General features: G+C 40.3%; 1 long non-coding RNA gene across 1 annotated transcript in view; it reads right to left on the reverse strand.

Annotated features, from left to right (window-relative positions):
• LOC101681044 overlaps positions 1–22706 on the reverse strand; it is a 67007-nt gene that overhangs the window by 8056 nt on the left and 36245 nt on the right. Inside the window, exon 3 of the long non-coding RNA XR_006602183.1 lies at positions 6390–6493. This is a non-coding gene — a long non-coding RNA (uncharacterized LOC101681044). The remainder of the gene's footprint in view (positions 1–6389; positions 6494–22706) is intronic.

Raw genomic sequence — 22706 nt, forward strand, 5'->3', positions numbered from 1 at the left:
TGTAATTAGAAAACTGAGGTCAGAGAGGAAGAACCTTTTGATTGGTTCTTTTGTCTTAAAAGAATAGTACTCAAATTTCAAAGTTTATGTTCTGATTTACATTATGTTGCAATTTTAATACCTATTTGCTATGTACAGATATTATTTTTCCATTAAAAGAGGAAAATACCTCCATGTAAATGAAAGCAGTTTATACCTAGATAAGAAATAGAATTACCCAGTTGTTTTGTTTTGTTTTGTTTTCTTATCTAGGTATAAACCGCTTTCTTTAATATACAGACCCTGAAAGTTATAGGAGGGAAAGCCTCTGCCTACCATGCTCTGACTGCCTGTATGTCAAACATAGCTTCTCACATATTTACAAAGATTCAGGTCAACCTCAGTCAAAGAATCAATAATTGACTTGGTTACTAACTGTTCACCTTGTAACTGTGATCACAACACTCACAGTACATCTGCCCTATTTGGGTCCTGTGCTCTTTGTTGGTTGCTTAATTCTTGACCAGAAAGATAAATGTCTTGCCTTGAAAATGTCCCACTTCCTGATTCAGAGCCCACCACAACTCACTAGTGAGCCTATTTCCTCGCCATCATTAAGGGTGCACAAATCGCCATATTGAGAGGAAGTCTATATGGACATTTGCAAATGGTGAGAGAAAGAGAGGAGAGAGGCAGGATCTGGTGCATGAAAGATAGAAGTTTTAGATATTGAGTCTCTAAGAACGAATGAATTAGGGTCTGCGAAAGTGGATGCCCTGAGACCAGTGTGCATAAGGTACGAAGGGCCGGTAGCTGTCTTGTCTTCACTATAGCACTCATCCTATTTTCCTCTGGAACGTTGGGCAGATTTTTTAAAAGTCAATGAACTCCCGGGTGGTGCTGCAGTCACCGCCCTGTTTCTTTTCCCTTGCCTTGGGTCTCCCTGGGTGTCTGTGGTTAAGTGCTCTAAGAGCTGCTGATTATTGTGATTTCCTTTAACCAGCTCAACACATTCTTTGCTTTTCAGTTGTTGATGTCAGTCCTAATGTGTTGGGCCAAACACATTGGAACTTGTTAAGATTCTCCAAATAGCTTCTTTGTGCTGGAGAAATCACACCACTGACAGGCCCTCCTCTCCGGGCTCCCTGGAGTTTTTATGCATGTGTTATGCCCCCTACTGTCCCCATCACTCTGTCTCACAGAGGAACTGACATTTAGAGCCAGAGCTCAGATACCAAAAACACATTATTTTTTAAAACTTCATTTCTTTCTATATTTCCCCCTTAGTCCATTCAAATGCTGAACGTAATAAAGTTGCCAAAACTCTCCCTCCATTGGAGTGAAAACCATTCATTTGTCGTCTCAATTTAAGATTCCTGACTCCAAATAGAAGGATATTCTCTGTGGACGTAATGGGACATTTAGCAATTCATTCATTTTCTTCACATGCTACTTATTTAGGCGCTCAGCGGTTGGCGGCTTTGATGTGGAGTGGTGAAATTATAAAGACATTACATATCATAAAAATATAAATGAAAGAAAACACAGACCCTCTTTTATATCAGGCTAAATTGACTGCTGTCATATTAAGGGTATTTTGTTTTATAAATTACACCCGTTTCAAGGTATTCCCTTGAGTGAGTCACTACTTTGTCTTTTATTTCCTTTTCCTTCCTTCCTTTCTTTTTTTTTTTTTTTAACAAAATAGGCTTTTTCTTTCCAGTATATTGATGTAAAGAAATACAAAGGGCTCCAATATAGAAATTAATGTCTCTGATACCAAACTTCATTTGGAATCTGCCATATTGGGCCAGTAAGGCAGTCATGTCATGCATGACTTGTCAATTCTAACTAACATAGTTGTATGTTGAACATAACAAAAGAGCTTTGGAATAAAACCAAATTCATGAATTATATTCTTCAACATTTAGTTTCTTGAAAAAGGTCCCCAAGTATGACTACCTGTCTTAGTCAGTTTGAGCTGCTATGACAAAATACCACCGACTTGGTGGCTTGAGACATTTCCTTCTCACAGTTCCAGAGGATGGAAGTCCAAGATCAGGCTGCCAGCCTTGTTGATTGAGGGCCCTCTTCGGAGTGGCAGACTTCTCCTTGTATCCTCACATGGCAACTCTGTCAGCCCTCTTTTATAAGGTCATGAACCCCATTCAGAAGAACTCCACTCATGGCCTAATCACCTCCCCAAGACCTCACCTCCTAGTATCTTCTCTTTGGAGATTATGTTTCCAACACAGGAATTTTGAAGGGACACAAATATTTATACTATAGCACTAGCTCTTTAATATTTGCTTTATGAAGCTAAGATTGCTTATACTAGTAACTCCTTTAAAAATCTACTCTGTGCCTGTCCTTCATAATTGCACTTAATCCTATTTCCAGGTTTGCTCCCTGCTGGGTGGACATGACCAGCAAGGAGCCCCAAGGTGGAAGGCAGAGCCACCTGAACCAGGGGTGTCACAGGGACCATGTGTGGGGTTGTCCTGTACATAGGATCAGGTAAGGGACCTTTTTTTGTTCTTGCTGGAAAGACATGAAATTGAGTTTGTCAAGCAGATGAAGGAGCTGGGAGAGAGTTGTGGGGTCATGGATATCAAAGTACGGAAGAGAGAATGAAGGTAAAGATTCAGCTGAGAGATGCTAGGTCAGAAGGAATGAGGGGAATAGGAGAAATTCTAAGGCCAGCATAAGGTACAAAAGCAAAGATGGGATTTTTTGTGAACGGTCTGAGATAAAATTAGGTGCAAGATCTTTCTCATTGCTTATTATTTTTAAATGTTAGAAACTCTCTTATTATTGACGTGAGTTGGCTCTCATCACTAGCCAAGAATAATGCCATTTAGGAGTAAGTGTGTCCTGTGATTTTATGATTTGACTTATTATTTTGTTCAGGCTTCAAGACAGACTTATTAGTATTACGGTATTCAGTGAGAAATACAGGTTTCCCCTCTCCGTTCCTTCCCTTCCTTTTGAATGGATCACGTCTTGTGTTGCATCCTCAAATAAAAGTCTACCCAACTCCTCAGTTTATTGAACTGAAATTACCTTGGTGTTCTTCAGCCTGTGCCTTGGGGTTCAGAGGTGGTTCATCACCGGGGAGTTTCTCCTAGTGACAGACTCCCAGTGAATACCCATTTGACTCCCAGCCTGAACTCCTCTCCTTGGGCCATATGGCCCTTGGCTTAGAGGTAAGGGCCATGATGGCTTAGACACCCTCACCCCTCTCCCCTCTGCCTTGTTAGAGCTTATCTGGTAACTTTGGCAATGATTTGCAAATTACAGTGTAATAAGTTCTTAATCCAGTTTTATTTTAACATCTTCATTAATTATATGGAAGAAGGAGACAACCACCCGCTAATTAAATTTTCAGATGTTGCTAAATTGGGAGGAGTTGCAAACCCAGCTGAGAGCCAAAATGCAACATGAACGAACCTGGAGAAGTTAAGGGGAAGTGCAGGTAGAGGATCAGAATGAGGTTAAAATTAGAAACAAAAACATGGAGGTTATCTCGGAAAGAGATGTGGCAGCTCTGTAAACTCAGGGGTGGGGAGCAGCCTCGGGGAGCCAGACAGATCATGGACTGTGATGGAGCAAAGGCAGGAGGCTCAGGGTGCCAGGGTGCCAGATTTCCATTTTCTCCTCCCAGAAAGGAGCCCTGGCTCCAGTCTGGTAGCTGTGTCTGATAGACTTCAGGCCCGATGCTTTTGGTCACCATGGCCTGTGTATACAACGGGAGGGAGCATGCCAGCCACTCAGGAGGTTTGCAAAGATTTGTTTCTCGCATTCCTCACAGTGCCTTGTCCCTGCCTGGGCACAGGGCAGATGCTAAAGATTAAATTAATTAAAGTATGTGAAAATGGTTTAGAAAAAAATAAAAAACACTATGGGAAGAGAAAAGATTGTTTTTCTTTACAGCAATGATAATTATTATCAATCTTTGTTAAGTTAAATTTAATTGAAGTTGATTAGGGGGAAAAGTGGCATATGTGGGCAAAGAGAGCAGAAAAGAAACAACAGCCAGAATGATTAGCATGGGTTTCTCCTAACCGCACTTGCTCCATTTCTAGGGACATTACTTAGGTTGTTAGGAGGCAGAGGCCCTTTGATGACAGTGACAGACCTCTGTCCCAGGAGAGGACACCAGAGGTGCTTTTATTAGCCCCTTGAGGACAGGTTATGTGGAGAATTCAGTTAGGAGGAATGGCTACTGGGGCCAAGGTGGAACATTTGAACACTGTAAAGATCATCGCCCTCACATGAAGGAAACGTTTTTGACTCCCTCACCCTACTCACGGTGGCTTCCCAGCTTTAGTCACATTGACCTTCAGTCAAGTCCCCATCGTGAACACATAGCCTCACTGCAGCAAAACTGTATAATGCAAGCCATGCATATTCATTCCTGGCCTCGGCCACCAAATATTACCACAGATGCTACTGTGACCCCTGATTAGCATCTCTTCAACTACATGCCATTGGTTACAAAGGATGCTGAATGAATGAGTCTGTGAAAGGGATTCCCAGGGCATCCCATCTCCAGAGCTGGATAAAACCCTGAAAGATAGTCCTTGTCTTACTAAAAGGAAGAAGAAATTGCGTCATATGGAAAAATAGCAGAATCTTTAAGATTTTCTCTTCCTACAGTAGAGTTTTATTTTCTTCCCTATAACTAGACTCTGATAGGCCATGGAATATTGCTTCTCTTTTCCTTGTATCTTCGGCAATGACTAACAGAGGGTAGACACAAAAAGGGAACTCAGTAACTGACGGATGGCATTTTAGAAAATTAGTGCTTCTCCCAAGTGCCTACTTACCCCCATTTGTGGGGGGGGGGGAGAAAAGGACAAATACGCTACCTTTTACAACTCTCTATAAGTAACGAAAGGCTGCAGGTAAATAAGACACATCATTTTAGTCCAATAAAAGGAAGGTAGATCTTCCCCAGAAAGCATCAGGTAGATGGCTCTGTTGAGAAAACATTGGCTTTTGTCACCTCCTGGCTCCTACCTGGTAAGTCAGGAAGTGGAAGAAATGAAAATAGCCAACTAATAAGTTTCGGATTATATGGAAAGAGGCTAATTGGTCTTTCACCTTACTTTCCTTGTCATTCCTTCAGGGATTAGGTTAAGCCTCTGTATATGTTTCATCAGGGAGCCATCGGGATTATACCTCGCCTCTCTGTCTATCATGCTGACAGCACCTGTAATGTTGACTCGATTTTGATAAGCCCTACCACTTGTCACGCAACATCTTTTAGTCAAAACAGGTATATAATTTATGGTGCCCAAAGCAGTTGTTAGTGTAAAAGAATTAACTAGGAAGGAGGCATGTGCACTAGGACAGTCACTGAATCCTTAAGTGGCTATTCCAGCCTACTTTGTGGGGATTGGGTTTTTTCCTTTGCAGTTCCTGAGCAAAGGATAGACACAGTTGTCATTCAGCATGGTGTCATTTCCCACTTAGGAAAGAAAAACTTAAAAAAACAAAGACTACCTTAAGTTAAAAAACAAAAAAAAAAAAAAAAAAAATAGAGAGAGCTAAGGTTTGGCAGTTAGCCTGGGGAGTCAGCATCTAGGGAGATGCCTGTTGAGTGAAGGACAGGATGAGGGTGAGTTGCAGGGGTGGTGATAGATTTGGGGTATCAGGTGGAATGAGGCACAGTAGGAGTTGAGGCTGGTTAGGGTTGTCAGGATAACTACTCTCAGGATAGCTAGTAGGACACTTTCTCTGGAAGTTGCAGGCTAAGATGGAATAAGAAGCTTGAGTCAATCTCTGGGAGATATCAGGACAAGCATCTGTAGGGTTTTCTGTTTCCAAGGATGATCAAGCATAGCCAGTGTTTAGGCTCTGAGGTTCTGCAGGGTGGGACAGCATCTCCCAACTGACCCAGGTATTTAAGCTTGAATTATGTTCCCCCACCAAAAGATATATGGAAGTCTTGACTCCTGGCACCTGAGAAGGTGACCTTATTTGGAGATAAGGTCTTTCACAGAAGTAATCAAGTTAAAATGAGGTTCTTAGGGTAAACCCTAAATCAATGCGACTGGTGTCTTTATTATATTATCCCTTATATTAAAAAGGGGAAATCTGGGCACAGAAACTTGCACATAGAAAAATATCATGTAAAGATGAAGGTAGAGGTTAAGGTGATGTGAAAACAAGTCAAGGAACACCAAATATTATCAATGAACCTCTGGAAGGTAAGGGAGAGGCATGAAACAGATTCTCCCTCAAAACACCCAGAAGGAACCAATCTTGTGGCATCTTGATCTCAGACTTCTGGCTTCCAGAATGGTGAGAAAACAAATTTCTATTGTTTAAACCACCAGGTTTGTGGCACTTTGTTACAACAGGCTTAGGAACCTAATACACCAGGAAAGGTCAGCCACCCTCACCTGAATGAACCCATGGCTCTCAGGAAGTCACACTGGCCCAGCAGTTGCAATTCCACAAGGGAGATACGATGTTCTTCACTCAAACAGAAATTTGTAGAGTCTGTCTGCAAGAAGAATCGGTGGTATTCAGACTTGTTCTTTAACTAGCATTTGAGAGAGATTAAGTAATTCAGCCAAAGCCTACAGAGAATACATGGTGGTGGTGGGGCTAAGATCCAGCCCTCTTCTGTGAGGTACTCTATCTGAAAGTAATGCTCAATGATAATGTCAGGATGCACAGTAGGCTGTTAAGGGAGTTCTTCTAGGGATCGGTCTCCCAAACTTTTCAACCCTTACCCTTGAGATGTCTCTCACATCACTCTACATTCATCTCAGCTTTTTCAGGCTCTTTTGATCTCAAGACAAGAGAATTCTTCTAGGCACGAATCGTTTGTCAAACTTCCTCAGGAATGAAGCTTCTCACATAAGCAAATGTTCTAGGTTCCTTATACTCATCCTTAAAGTTGCTGTATTAATCTTCAAAAAATGTAACAAGTGGGATTATTTCTAAAATAGATCATGCAAGCTTAGACAGATATTCTTATTTCCTTAAGCACCATTTAAGTTATCACAATGGTTTAAGATCATTATTACTAATACCGATACACTCTGCTGTAACACAGAGAGGTTTTCTCTGTTTTTATGCCCCGAGCAATATCTAAACCGCTGTACTCTGTGAGGTTTTCAGTGAGAGAGTGTGGGAAAATATTGTAGTTATCCACTGCTGCATAATGAATGACCTCAAACTTAGTAGCTTAAAACCACAATTTATTATTTCTCTCAATTCTGTTCATCAGGAATTCAGGCAGAGCTCAACTGGGCAATTACTTTACATCACATAATGATGAGCAGGATCATTCATGCTGTTGCTTTTAGCTGAGAGCTTGGCTGTGGCTGGGACATCTAAGATGGCACATCATCCTCCGGAGCTCCTCGCCTTTTTGTACTTGTTAACAGCATGGTGGGCGGACTCCAAAAGTAAAGACACAAAGGCTGCCAGTCCTCTTAAGCTCTCTGGGGTCAAGCATTCCAGAATAATACTGCCACATTCTGTTATGCAAAGCAATTCCCAATGCCATCACAAGTTTAATGAGAAAGAGGGTGGTCTCCGATTTTTAGTGTGAGAAGTGACAAGCTTTATAAAAAAAAAAAAATAGAGGACTTCTGGCAATCATATTTCAAGATGGTGTAGATACCTCTAGGAACCCCTTCCTTTGCCAATGTGGAGATTAAAGTTACTGAGTACCATGTTTTAATAGCTATGTTGCCAGGTCTGATAGATATCTTTGGATCCTCAAATTTAGGCTTGTGGCCCAAGTGAGATCTATCTTTCTCTTTTTTTAAAGACTCTAAATCATCACACAAGGAAATTGAGGTGATAAAGACAAAATTCTTATTACCTAACTAGAAGTCTAGAACCCAAAAAAAGAACAAACCCCAAAAGTCTCCCTTGTTCCCAAGACCTGGAAGGGGATAGCAGCTGTAGGGAGACAAAACATTTCCCTTCCAACTACTTTTATTTCTGCTTCACATCTCCTTTGGAGGGAGTCATCACCTGTCACTTTTTTGTACAATGGTCATGTATGTTTTTAGTCAAATCTTACACATGTTTTTCATTTATGGTTTTGAATTTTCTGTGAGAAACTGGGAAATGACCTTATATAAAAACATTTTGAAATTTATTTTGGCTATTGGGATTATTTTGGTTTCTTCCTAGATTCTCATATATGTTCCACACTACTGTTCCTTTACATTGTGCTCATCTTTAGGATCAGTGGGACAGTTTTTGAAAAACACATATTTCTGGGTGCACATCAGTATCTTATTAGATTTCAGGGTTTGGGGAGATTGGGCCTAGCACTGAAGGGAAAGAGAAAAAAGCAAAGAAGGCAGAGGAAAGAGAGTGATTTTATTCTGAAGATATAGGAAGAGATCCATATTTTTTTTTCTGTATTTCAGAAGTTGGAGAGTGAAATACAGTAGTTGGTCAAAGTTTTGATGGAACAGGTCCCCAACCATGTATCAGATGTAAGTTCACAGAGGTGGGAAAAGCCCATGAAGAGGAAGTACTGATGTGCTGTAAGGCAGGTATAGCTGGAACCATGATAGGATTGACTTGGGAGTGGTCAAGGGTATGTACCGGAAAGGGAAAGAAGAAAATGTTTGGCTTAAAGAATAGGGTAATTATAGAGAACTGTTGCTTATTAAACAAACAAACAAACAAACAAAACAAAAACCAAGGTATGTGAACTGTGTTGGGGAGGCAGGCAACTTCCTCCAAGGTAATCTGTTTCGGACCACAGGAACAAGACTGAAGTTGGCACCAATGGTGCCAATTCCTCCTTGGTAATATCAAAATCAGGCTTAATCTCCCTCTAATGGCCTCTACTGCTGAAGCTGTTTATGTGGCAATTCTCAGGAGTGGTTTTATTCTCCCCTTTTCAGCATTTCCTGATCAACTGAGCTTCAGAACACCAGTTGGATCATGCTGAGGACATAAAAGATCTCCAGACCTAAATTCTGATGCCTCTCAAAGTAGCAAGAATCATTTCTTTGGTTAATAATATTTAACAGTCAGAGTAGAGTAGCTGGCCATTTTTGGTGAGGCAGAGATTGAAAAGAAGGGGATGAGCACAGATATGGAAGACTTGACATTGTAACCTGTTGATGTTGGTAACGGCCCATGAATTTAGAATGATAAAGACGAAGGCATCTCAGAAATTACTGATGAAGAAACTGAAGGCAAGAGAGTAGTTACTTCTTGATTCTTCAGAGAATTCACAATGGAATTAGAACAAGACCTCAGTACTCCTAGCTATGAGCCCAAGGCTTTTTCCTCTGCAATAGTCTCTTTGAACCTCAGCCACCATCATGTGTTTATAAAAAGCAGTTGAAATATTATGTTAGGGCAAGGGAGATGGAGGGAGTGTTTAGATTCCCATTTCACTAACTCAGTTTAACAGGGAGTCATCTTTGGCTTTATTTTAAGTTATAAAGTTGACCTAATTGCCTCTGTAGTTGTTTTCATAGATTTTAATCACCAGTGGTGGTAGCATGTTAATGTGAGGAACACCCATCTTTCAATTGTCTGAAGATATTCAGTAAGTGTGGAAAATGAACTTCTCTGAAATTCTCTTCTTTCTTGGTTGAAGAAGAGCTCGAGATTATGGATAGGTATATTTGGCATGTAGAATGTTACAAGCAAAGAGTTATACATGAGGCTGTGTATATTGAGAGGTGGTTTAGATATAGTTCATCTTATGCATTGAGTTTCTAAACCTAATTTCTAAATTCTAAATTTCCAAGCTATCACTAAAGTTTGTGTGCTGATTATAAGCTACATGCACCATCTGTGTTGGCTTGAGATATTTGGGAGGGCCTCACCAAGGAGGCAAGACTCAAATATCAAAGGTATAATAAAAAGAGTGAGGAATGTCCAGGGAGTTTTTGAAATAATGAGAGTATTTTGTCTTTTTTGCTAGATGGAGGATATATAGATGTTTGTTTTATTATGCTTTATAATCTATAGATACTTTATTCTTTTGTATCTACTCAATATTTTATCGCCCTCTCAAAATAAAACAAAACAGAAGGAATTTTCAGTGGGAAGAATAAGGGAAGTAGTTTATATGGGTCTATGAGCCAGCTATTTGAATAAAAGGTGAGGACCCTGAAGTGGGGAAAAAAGGGATTGAAGAGCAAAGTGAGAGACAAGACAGAGCAGGAACTAATAGGTGAGGAGGCATACTAGGTGTCAAGTACAAAGCATCTGAAAATGCCTTGTATATTTTGAGCTCTGAGCTGAGATGGTGAAATTTAATTGCAAGATAATGTTAAGTCAAGAGCAGCAGATTTTTAGCAACGAGTCAATAGTAAATATTCTAGCCTTTGCAGACCATACTGTCTGTGCTGTAACTGAACTCTACCTTTGTAAAGTGTAAGCAGCCACACAAAATATATAAACAAAAGGGTACATCTGTGCTCCAAAAAACTGTATTGATAAACACTAAAATTTGAATAATTTTTTACACCATAAATATTATTTTTAATTTTTTTCCAAATAGTTAAAATCACTTAGCTCATAGGAAGTACAAAAACAGGGTCAGATTTGGCCCACGAGTTGTAGTTTTTCTACCCCTAAGTTAAGTGACTATGATGCAATAAAGTAGTGAAACTGAGTGTATAGTTTGAAATATTAATTTTATCTACATTAACTTCTTCTCTCCATCTTTCTAATTACTAGACTCTCCTTTAAGATTCAGCTTAATTTAGGTGCCTGGGTGGCTCAGTCAGTTGGGTGTCTGCCTTCAGCTTGTGTCATGATCGCGGGGTCCTAGCATCCAATCCGGTGCTGGGCTTCTTGCTCTCCCTCTGCCCCTCCCCCCGCTCATGTGAGAGTGCAGCGTGGATACGCTCTCTCTCAAATAAATAAATTAAAAATATATTTTTTTTAAAAGATTCAGCTTAATTTTTTAAAAAGATTTTATATATTTATTTGACAGAGAAGAGATCACAAGTAGGCAGAGAGGCAGGCAGAGAGAGAGGGAAGCAGGCTCTCTTCCAAGCAGAGAGCCCGATGCCGGACTCAATCGCAGGACCCCGAGATTATGACCGGAGCCGAAAGCAGCGGCTTAACCCACTGAGCCACCCAGGGGCCTTCAGCTTAATTTTTTGACTTGATTCTTTTAGAGAAATTTCAGATTTTCGACAAAATTGAGAAGGAGGTACAAAGATTTCCCTTATAACCTCTGCCCCTACATATGCATAGCCTTTCCCATTGTTAACCTCACTCACCGGGGTGGTATTCTTTTTGTAATCACGGATGAAGCTACACTGACATATCATAATCACCCAAAGTCCATAGTTTACCATCAGAGTCACTCCTGTTATATACTCTGTGGATCTGGATAAATGTATAATGATATAAATCCATCACTGTAATATCATACAGAGTAGTTTTACTGCCCTAAAAATCCTCTATGCTCTATTCCTCTCTTTTACCTGCCACCCTTTGCAATCACTGATCTTTTTATTATTTCCAAAGTTTTGCTTTTTAAAGAATGTCATATAGTTGAAATCATACAGTATGTAGCCTTTTCTGATAGGCTGCTTTCTCTTAATAATATGTATTTAAGGTTCCTCCATGTTTTCTCATGGCTTGATAGCTTATCCTGTTTTAATGCTGGATAATATTCCATTGTCTGGATGTCCCACAGTTTATTTATCCATTGACCTACTAAAGGGCATCTTGGTTGCTCCCAAATTTGGGCAGTTGTGAATAAAGCTGCTACAACCATCTATGTGCAGGTTTTTATGTGGATGTTAAATTTTCAACTCCTTTGGGTAAATAAAAAGCATCACCATTGCTGGATCATATGGGAAGAGTTTGGTTTTGTAAGAAACCACCAAGCCAAACTGTCTTCCAGAATGGATATAACATTTTACATTCCCACCAGCAATGAATGAGAGTCCCCTCAACATCCTCCCCAGAATTTGGTGTTCAGATTTTGGTCCTTCTAATAGCTGTGAAGTGGTGTCCTATTGTTGTTTTACTTTACATTTCCCTGATGGCATAGGATTTAGAGAAACTTTTCATATGCTATTTGTCATCTATATGTCTTTTTGGGTGAGGAGTCTGCTAAAGTCTTGCTCATTTTTTGATTGGGTTGTTTGTTTTCTTATTGTTAGCTTTTAAGAGTTCTTTGCACATTTTGGAGAACAGTCCTTTATCTGATGTGTTTTACAAATATTTTCTCCAATTTGCAAATATTTTTGTCCAATGATATTGAGATTGCCTTTCAGAGAGCAGAAGTTTTTAATTTTAATGAGGACCCTCTTATCAATTATTTATTTTATGGATCATGTCTTTTGGTGTTTTATCTAGAAAGGCATCACTGTACACACCCAAGGTCATCTAGGTTTTCTCCTGTGTTAACTTCTAGTTTTATAGTTTTGCATTTCATATAAACCTAAGGCTTATGGTCCACTTTGAGTTAATTTTTGTGAAGGAGTAGGGTCTGTGTCTAGATTACTTTTTTTTTTTTTTGCATGTGCATGTCCAGTTTTTCAACAAGCACCACTTGCTGAAAAACTATTTTTGCTCTGTTGTATTGGCTTTGCTTCTTTGTCAAGATCAGTTGACTGTATTTATGGGGGTCTATTTCTAGGATCTTCATTCTGTTCCACTGATCTATTTGCCTATTCATTTACCAATATCACACTGTCTTGATTACTGTAGCTTTATAGGAAGCCTTGAAGTTAGGTAGTGTCGTCCCTCCAACTTTCTTCTTCAAGATTGTGCAGACTATTCTGAGTCTTTTACATCTCATATAAACTTTCCAAATCAATTTGTTAATATATGTTGAATAACTTACTTGGATTTTAAGACCGCATTGAAACTATAGATCAAATTGGGAAGAAATGACATCTTGACAACCTTGAGTCTATTCATCAACACAAAATATCTCTCAATCTCTTTAATTCTTTGATTTCATTCATCAGAATTTTATAGTTTTCCTCATATAGGTCTTGCATATATTTTGTTAGATTTGTATCTAAATATTTCATTTTTGAGGATAATAGAAATATAAATTAATATAAATATAAGTATTTTTAATTTCAAATTCCACTTGCTCTTTATTGGCATATAGGAAAGTAATTGACTTTTGTATATTAACCTTGTATCCTGCAAGGATAATTACTATTTGTTATAATTGCTTATTAGTTCCAGGAGAGGTTTTTTTGGTTGATTCTTTCAGATTTCTACATAGACCATCATGTTATCTGTGAATAAGGACAGTTTTATATCTTCCCTCTTCCATCCCAATCTGTATGGCATTTATTTTATTTTCTTGACTTACCACATTAGCAAGGACTTTCAGGACAATGTTGAAAAGGGGTGATGAGAGAGAACATCCTTGCCTTGTACCTGATCTTAGTTGGAAAGCTTCAAGTTTCTCACCATTAAGTGTGATGGTAACTGTAGGTTTTTTGTAGATAGTCTTTAACAAGTTGAGAAAGTTTCCATCTATTCCTAATTTGCTGAGAGTTTTTTATCATGAATGAGTTTGGATCAGTTCAATGTTTACTTTTCTCCAACACACCATGATCTTTCCTTAGGAACAAATAAATCCCAACTAATTGTGTGTGTATGTGTCTGTCTGTTTTCATTCAATGCTTATAGCCTTGTGACATATCTTAGTATTGAGACCTAGACAAAGTGTTATCCTTTCTTATTTCCCTCAAAGTGCCTAGCACAGTGCTTAATACGTAGCCTGTGGTCTATAACTGTTTGATTTAATGCATGAAAGAATAAATAAAATTGGAATTCATCCTGAAGTTATCAAATTAATTCTTCCTTAATGGTTGAGTACAAAGTGTACCAGAATTATACTAAACTTATAAGTTAATCAATATAAATTATAGGAGTTCACACTTAATACAAATTAACAGCATTTAGAATGTAGGTGAGTTCATTTTATAGTGATACTTGCAAATAAAACAGATCTACGTTCGAATTACAGTCCAATTAATCACATCCTATGTATCATTCAGTGTCCTGTCAGAAAAAATAACCAAGCCATTCTATGTATTCCAAACAGAGAAAAACAGTGTAGAAATATAGTTTGCAGGCTTTCTGCTATGACAGTAGGGAAGAGAGTATATGAAAGCAAATGGGAACTGAGGGATAAGAGATACTCATGGCAGAGTTCACCCTGTGACTCCTCAGCATCCAGATACACCCCCTTCTGCTGTAGTCAAATATTTGTATAATGGTAATAAAATCGTCTTGCTTCCACCTTCCACCTAAGAGACTAACCCTCATACTAATAAAGGTATGCATACCCTCTCCTAAAAAGCAGAGACACCAAATCCTATCTATGTCTACGTTTCGGTAACGTTAAACTAGCCAGAATTCCATCTGTATATTCTATAACCTGAAGATTAAATTCCCACAATTAACCATCACCAACTCTCCTTATATCAAGCTACAGAGGAAAGAGAGAGTAGAAAACTGACTGACACATACAAATATGTGCATAAAAAAGGAAATAGGTGTGCTCTTATTGATCTCAATTCTGAAAATGAACATGGGTCTGTAGTTGATATTTATAACTTCTTATCTTACAGTCCATTCATCCCTTTGCCTTTGCCCCCAGCCAGCATCTCAGTTTGTTACATTTCTTCCTCTGGTGGAAAACCCATATTTCATTTCCATAAGTCTTTATCTTTAGTAGTCCTGATTTTATTGGGCTGCTGTCGTTTTCATTTATTATTGAACTTAGATGTAGTAAGAGATGCCTAATGCATAGGAATACATTGTCAGTACTAGAATCCCTGGAATCACAACCCCCCACCCCATCTCCACTTGGCACAGGGTAATCAACTCTGTGTTCCAGGGTCCCTCTCCCCCTGTTTTCCCCTGCTATCCCAACATGTGATAGGTTACTTTTCTTCCCTAATTAAACATTTTGAGCTGCGAGTCATTTGTAATGATTTATGGCAGCTGTGCTTTTGCCAATCTTACACAGTATTTTTCTTATTATTTAATTGTTTTAGCAGTGCTTCAGCCATTAGTTTCTGAGTTCTGAAAACAGGAAACAGAAGTCTTCTATTATAGACGCCTGCCTAATTAGCTCAGAGGCTGTCTAATGGGGGCTATTACAAATGCAAATGAGGTGTGATCAAACAGTGAAAAGTTTGGTCCTGACAGAATATACTAATGCATTTCCACCCCCTTCAAAATATACCACAATCCTGAATGTAGATTTCTCCCTTCCTTACCATGTGAAATAGCTTTTAAAAAAAAAATTTGTTTATTTTTTTCAGCATAACAGTATTCATTGTTTTTGCACCACACCCAGTGCTCCATGCAATCCGTGCCCTCTCTAATACCCACCACCTGGTTCCCCCAACCTCCCACCCCCCACCCCTTCAAAACCCTCAGACTGAGGTGAACCATGAGAGACTATGGACTCTGAAATAGCTTTTTTTGTGGTGATTGGATTCTTTCTTCCTCACTGGGCAGGGCTAGAGTTTAAGAAAAGTACTTAGGGAAATCATTTTTATTTCCCACCCCTCAGTCTAAGGCAGTAGTTCTCAAACTTTAGTATGCCTCAGAATAACCTGGAGGGCTTATTAAAACAGATTCCTGAGACCACTCCCTGATTTTCAATTTGGTAGGTCTGGTAAGGGATCTAGGAACTTGCATTTCTAACCGGTTGCTAGAGAATGCCAGAGTCATGTAGTATTTGTCCTTTTGTGACTTTGTGATGTCCTCAGCTTCATCCACATTGCCACATACTATAGGATTTCCTTCTTTCTTAAGGCTGCATCCTCCCATGATATTCCACTGGATATGTTATACCACATTTTCTTTATGTATTCTTCTGTTGATAGACATTTGAGGTTGTTTCCACTTCTCTGCTATTGTGAATAATGCTTCAAGCAATGAATGTGGAAGTGCTAAGATCTCTTCAAGATCCTGATTTCAATTCTTTTGGATACTCAGAAGCATGATTCCTGGGGTCATGTGGTAGTTCAGTTGTTACTTTAGGGGGGAGCCTCCGTACTGTTTTCCATAGTGACTGTACAATTTTGCATTCCCAAGTGTTCCAATTTCTGCATCTCCTTACCAACACTTATTGTCTTTTGTCTTTTTGATAATAGCCATTCTAATAGGTGGGAGGTGATATCTCATATATTAAGATGTCCATACTACCCGAAGTGCTCTGTAGATTCAATGCTTGTGTTATCAAAATCCCAAAAGTATTTCCTAAAGACATGGAAAAAGTTAATTGTGTAGGAGTGCTTGGGTGGCTCAGTTGGTGAAGTGTCTGCCTTCAGCTCAGGTCATGATCCCAGGGTCCTGGGCTCAAGCCCCACGTGAGGCTCCCTGCTCAGGGGGAGCCTACTTCTCCCTTTCCTCCCTATTTGTGCTCTCTCTTGTATCATTACCTCTCTCTCTCTCTCTCTCTCTCTCTCTCAAATAAATAAATAAAAATAAAATCTTTAAAAAAATAACTATAAAATTCATATGGAACCACAAAAGTCTGAGTAGCCAAAACAATCTTGAAAAAGAAGAATAAACCTGGATTCAGGAATAAAGAATATTTTGAAATCAAGAATAAACTTCTTGATTTCAAAATATACCACAAAGCTATAGTAATTAAAGCAGAATGGTACTGACATGAAGATAGACATATATATCAATAGAAGAGAATAGAGAGTCGAGAAATGCATATATATATGGTCAACTGATGTTCAACAATGGTGCCAAGAATACACAATGGGGAAAAGATAGTCTCTTCAACAAACAATGGTGGGAAAACAGGTTATCCACTTGTAAAAGAATGAGATTAGACCTGTTAATCAATAAAATGAAAAGACAATCTGAAGAATGGGAGAAAATATGTAAGAAGCTCCTATGACTCAACAGCAAAAAAAGCTAATAACCTGATTTAGAAATGGGCTAAAGACTTTAGTGGACATTTCTCTAAAGGAGACATAAAGTGGCTAAAAGGTTATGAAAAGATGGCCAACATTGCTAATCACCAAAGAAATGTAACCCAAAGCCGCAATAAGATGTCACATCACATCTATTGGGATGACTTTTTCTTAATTAGCAATGAGAACGGCTTAGTTAAACCAAGTGTTGACTCATCTGAACAGCTTTTCTGACCCTCTGTCAACCCAAATCAGGGTTACGTGCACATTCTCTAAGATTATATTATTGTCCTGTGACCTGGCACATCATGGTGGATCTAGGTTTTGTGGAGTCTGAAGCTTATATAATTTGAGGAATCTTTGTTATAAGAAATAATTTTAAGAATTAGTATAAAATTGAGTGAAGATCCCTGAATTTTCTCGGTTAATTTGCCCTTACACCACCTTATCAGTTCTGGATATGTTCCTCACTAGATAGTGAGTTCTTTGTGGACTAGGATTGAATCTTATTTGTCTCTGTGGTCCCATAACCTATGGTCCCCTGCCCTCATCTTGCTCCTCGCAGTGACCAAGGAGTTCCACTGCTTCTCTTTCTTCTTTCCTCTGTCTACTCATAGCTCAGGGCCTGATTATATTTGTACTCTTGAAAGAAAAGGATCTGAACAGGGCACTCTGCCCTGGTAGTCCTTCTACTACTCTCTATGGAAGCAGGTAGAAAGAGGAGGAAGAGGCCACGCTGGTGGCATTGTGCATGAGGGACATACAGCCTGTGGGACTTAGCCCAAGACCCTGAAGGAGGACATCAGCAATTAGTGTTCCACATGTTGGCCTCACAAAACAGTGTTCTCCAGATTTGACAAGCTATAGTCAAGTGCTTTGTTTTCATCTCTTCATTGGTGTGTTAATGAAAAAGAAGCATCCTATTGATTGTAATTCTTAATGCTGCTGTTCACGCCTCACCCAGTGGACTTGAATATTCTGAGAAGGGCTCCAGCTTGAAGGTGCCCTGGCTGCCAGCCACCCCTCTCCAGGTCTCCTCGCCTCTGGCTGCTCCTTTGTGGCTAGAATGCAAAATGAGGGAGAGGCAGTGTGGGCCACAGTCTGCAGGTAGTTGGGGTGCTCTCACAGAAACCCTGAACACCTCAATGGCTCCCAAGAAGTAATCTGCTTTCCTTACTTCTCCCCTCAGTCTCCACCTCCAGAGTCTGGGCTCCTTCACTCTGACTCATGCTGAAGATCCTGCTTCTCTCGTCAAACTGGTAGCTGGCCAGGGAGAGATTTCTCTTCTCTCCTGCCAATCATATCTCACAGAGAACCGGAGTTATGCTTTTAAGCAAAGGATTCCAAATCTCTCTGTCCTCACTGCTTCTTAACTATTCTGGATGGTTCATGGGCTGCCAAGCCTATCGCAAAGGAAAAAGGAGCATGACAGACATTGAGGGCATTTCCGTCACCACCACAACCATGGTGCTTGTTCCAGAATAAAGGACCGCAGGTGCCCTTGCTCCTGGATCACTTTTCTTGCCTGCCATGTGGTCTCTTGTCACTGGTTGCTCATCTTGCCACTTTTTCAATTCAGATGACCCTGATAGAACGTTATCCTTTAATTAGACAATTAGCACATCTTCACCGAACAGGATTTGTCCTTGTTGGGCTGGGGAAAGAAACTGCACATCATGGGGAAAAGAGGAAACACCAAGGCAATGTGTGGAAGTGCAAAGAGAACTGGTTTGGCCTTTGTCAAGGGGCAGTGGTGGCACAGTCGGCAGCTCTCAGAGCTACCCTTCCCGGGCAGTGGCCGAGATCCGGTTCTTAACAGTTTGCAAACATACAGTGGTACTTGGGTTATTGAGGGATGACAGGCTGGACTGCTCCTTGGTGAGCTTATACTTCTGCCTCTCCTTTCCTTCGCCTCTTCAGGCTTTATAACACTGGCCATCATTCACGCTAGATTTCTTCTGTACTCATCCCAACACTAAATCCTCTCCCTGCTGGACTGGTCCTGTATTGCTCAACTTCCCTAGTTCTTCTCGCTGGGCAGACACTGTCCTTAGCCGACAACCCCAGAGGTGTCAGAATACAGCTCCAAGGCGAGGCATAATCATAGCATAGAGACCCCCCACCTGCGTGGCCCCATGGGCTTCAGGGATGCTGACAATTACAGACCCTCAAAGACCAGGGGACTATTCTTTCTGAAATGCTTCCAGGGTGAAAAAGACTAGTTTGGCACCTCTGTCTGGGGCTTTAAGAGTTATTTTTGTCCTTGAAGTCTAATAGCGGGTTATTGGTAATTATAGGAAAAAAAAAATGGAGTGAAAATAAGGGGTTTTTGAGGTTTTTTTTTTTTTCTGGTTCCAGTATTACTTTTTGAATTTCCTATTCAGTTAGATACAACTCCTGAGATCATGACCTCTATGATTATAGCAGAAAAAGGCCTCCATCATCCATGAGCCTATGATTTCTACTTTGTTTCTATCGCTCTAACTGGCATAATTTCTCTGGACACTGCAGAGAAAGGATGTTACCTAAATGCTTGTTTTGCAGGGTGCCATTTCCATGCATCAAGCTCACTTGCAGTTAAGGGCGCACGGGGACCCAGAAGATCTCTCTTCATTGGTGTTTTATTCAGAGCACTCGGAATGCTTGTTCTGTCCGATGCTTTCAGTGGCTCCCTACTGCCAACAGATTGAAAGCTCCCTCCTTAGCTGGGCCTTCCATTGCTTCCGCAGGTGACTTGCACACCCTCTCTCAGTCACTCTGTCTCATTCATTCATTCATTCATTCTCCATTCATCCTAAACACAGATTCACTACCTCTTCTCATGTTGCAGAAGCTGTCCTTGGCTCTGGGGCTATGAAGAAAAATAAACAACACCTTCTTCTGCTCTCAAAGGTCTAATAATGCCGAAGAAGACAAGAATGTAAGTTAAAACCACAAGAAGCACTGTCTGTGACAGTGAGGTAGATGTCTGTTTAGAGCTGAGCAGGAGCACAGAGAGGGATGAGGAGCCCTGTCTCCCTCGGGAATAAGACTGGAGGAGAACCCAAGAGGTTTCACAGAGAAAGTGGCTCCACCCTGTTATCACACACGTTTTGGGAAGCCATTTCAACTGGAAGCAGTATCCTGAGGAAAGCCAGAGGAATACCGACCAGAGAGTACTCAGGGAACTCTAAGCCAAAAATAGGTGACCAGAAAAAGGCTGGAAGGGAGGTGATGTCCTGAGTATATAGAGCAACATGCAGACTGTAGGAGACATTAATGGATGCTGTGTTGTGTATGCGTGTGTGTGTGTGTGTGTGTGTGTGTGTGTGTGTTAAAGCCTATACTTGGGTAACAGTGTCTTGGGTGCCTAAAGGAGTAGCACAGTGATAAAGAATCCTTTAAACATGAAAAATATGAATAGCTTAGAAGATAGACAGCTAATTGACTTAATCATGAACTGTGCAGTCCAAAACTTTCTGGCTCAATAGTCTCTTCCATGTATACAGTACAACATCAGACGTTCCTGCAAAGGTCACTAGTTATTTCTGAGAGTCCCTGGGGAGTGATTCACGCACTAGCAGGACTGTCTCTCACCTCAGGGTCACCACCACATGACTCCTACCCGTCTTCACTTTTCCTGCTCTGATGTCCTTGGATGTGTCCACGCCCACTGTCCTGTGGAGACACCAGCTTCAAGGGGTCTGGAGCTTCAGGCTTTGGTGAGGCCAATGGAAAAGGGCCTGACTTGCAGGAAGGAAAGACCTGCCTCCAGGTCTGGGCTACACAAATCCCAAAGTATCCGAGCTGGAAACAGAGGCTCACAGAGCTCGTCACAGCTGAGAAGGTGCACCACCCTCTGCCCCTCCCTGGAGCCCAGTAACCAGCGCTGGGTTCACATCAGGGGCAGAAGCTCTTTCTCTCCTCCCTCTCTCTCTCTCTGCTTCCTCCCCACCCAATGCCTTGTGTTTTTTGTAGTTAAATACAAGTGCTTCCAATTTGCTGCTTATTCTGACTGCAGTAAACACATATTGTTATAGACACGAAAGGCCCATCTGTGCACTGGGAGCAAGGGATTTGAGCTCAGGAACTAACTGAAATCAGAAAATACTAGAAGAAGGCACAGAAATTCAAGTTGTAAAACCAGGATATAATTCTTGAAAAAAGAAGGAGAGATAATGTGGGAATGGTAGGAATCAGCTCAAAATGTATTAATTAATATCAACTTTGGTAATTAAAGAGACATGCAAATGCATATCTGGCAAGATATTAGAAATAAAACCCATAATTTTTAATTATAAATAACTATAGAATGTATAAGCAAACAGATTGTACCTGCAGAGTCGAATGTATGAGCAAATAGATTGTACCTGCAGAGTCGAAGGCAGAAAACCAGGATAGCAGCGAGAATGCCCAGACAAAAGGAAACTCACAAGAAGATGGAATGAGTAGGGCAAGGTGCATGTTATGCCAATAATTACCAGTGCCTTAACATCCAATATTAAAATTGATGACTTTCATATTGGGATAATGATATACCTCAGAGAAAGAATCACCTAAATAAGATGGCAAAGGAAAAAAAGTTAGAAATAAAGGGATAGGTAAAGAGAAGACAGGAAAACACAAAAAAGAAAATTAGTCCCAGAAATATTAATAGAAGTTTATGTAAACTTATAGTAAAAAGCATTAAATAAAGGTCAAAAAGGGTCTATTGGTTATGAAAATAGTACTTTAAAAGGCATTAACATAGTGTGACAACTGTTGTACTAGAATCTTCTCTTGAATTCAGCTTGTCTCTGAAGGGGAGGAGAGAAATGGTACAGTAAATATTGGAGATATTTGTCAAGGGAAGTTTAAAATATATAGTTTATTGAATTCTTTTCTTGAAAAACAGTTTTCATATAGAACACTCAGAAAATAAAGAAAAGTAGTACAGAAGAAATCAATGTTTCCTATAATCTCAGAAGCCAAGGGCAGCTGCTCCTTTAAGAGACATTTTCCCTCTTCGAGAGCTGTGGTCTTGGGGAAAACTTGCCCCCTATAAGGTCTAGGGCTTGTGGGGGCAGTAAGAAAGGAGAGTGTAAATATCCAAAGGGAGAGGAGACGAGTGGGGAGCTGGGTCACTGTTCTTCTCCTTTTCCCTTACCTAGACCCTCATATCTAGAAACTCAAGGATTTTGCTGCCCACTTCTTTCTTTTCCCCTGGAGCGCCTAATCTGACTGGGAAGGGCACATGAATTCTGTGAGGAGAGGAGAATGGGAAAAAGTAAGCACTGTGGTGCACAGCAGTCTTATTTTATTTTTTAAATAACAATAAGTTCTGATTTTAAAAAAAGCAGGGAACATATAAAGCTATCTGAGAAAAGAAGTCTGGGAAAGTAGCGATGCCAAGGGGGAAGGAGAACAGGAAAAGGGAAAAACCTGAGGCCGCTCTAGTAACTTTCTGTCCCAGGCCTTAGAGAAAAAGGAGAAGGAAGAGAAGAGGGCGGAGAAGGGAAGAAGGAATGTAGCTAAAGATGGGCTTCTTGGGGCGAAGAGGACGGAAGACCTAAACGGAGGAAAGAACTGTGGACACGGAGCTTGGCTGTCAAAGAAGCAAGACCAGTTCCTGGGAGGAAGAAACAGTTGGCTAAGTAGTTCATGTTGGCCAGGTGGCGTGCTGCCCCAAAGGTAGCTTAAAAATCGTCTTGCTTGATTTTAGTGACTTCCACATTTGGTTAGCACGGGTCAATTCCCAGACCAAGAGTACTTTACTCAGAGGTCTTGGTGGCCCCCAGAGACCAGAGAAAGGGAGACTATGCTGAGTGGAGGGGAGGCATTGCATTCCATAAAAAATAAGGCAAATGTGAGTTT

Source organism: Mustela putorius, unplaced genomic scaffold (genome assembly GCF_011764305.1).
Source record: "Mustela putorius furo isolate JIRA1106 unplaced genomic scaffold, ASM1176430v1.1 tig00003858_pilon_pilon_pilon, whole genome shotgun sequence".
Lineage (NCBI taxonomy): Eukaryota > Metazoa > Chordata > Mammalia > Carnivora > Mustelidae > Mustela > Mustela putorius.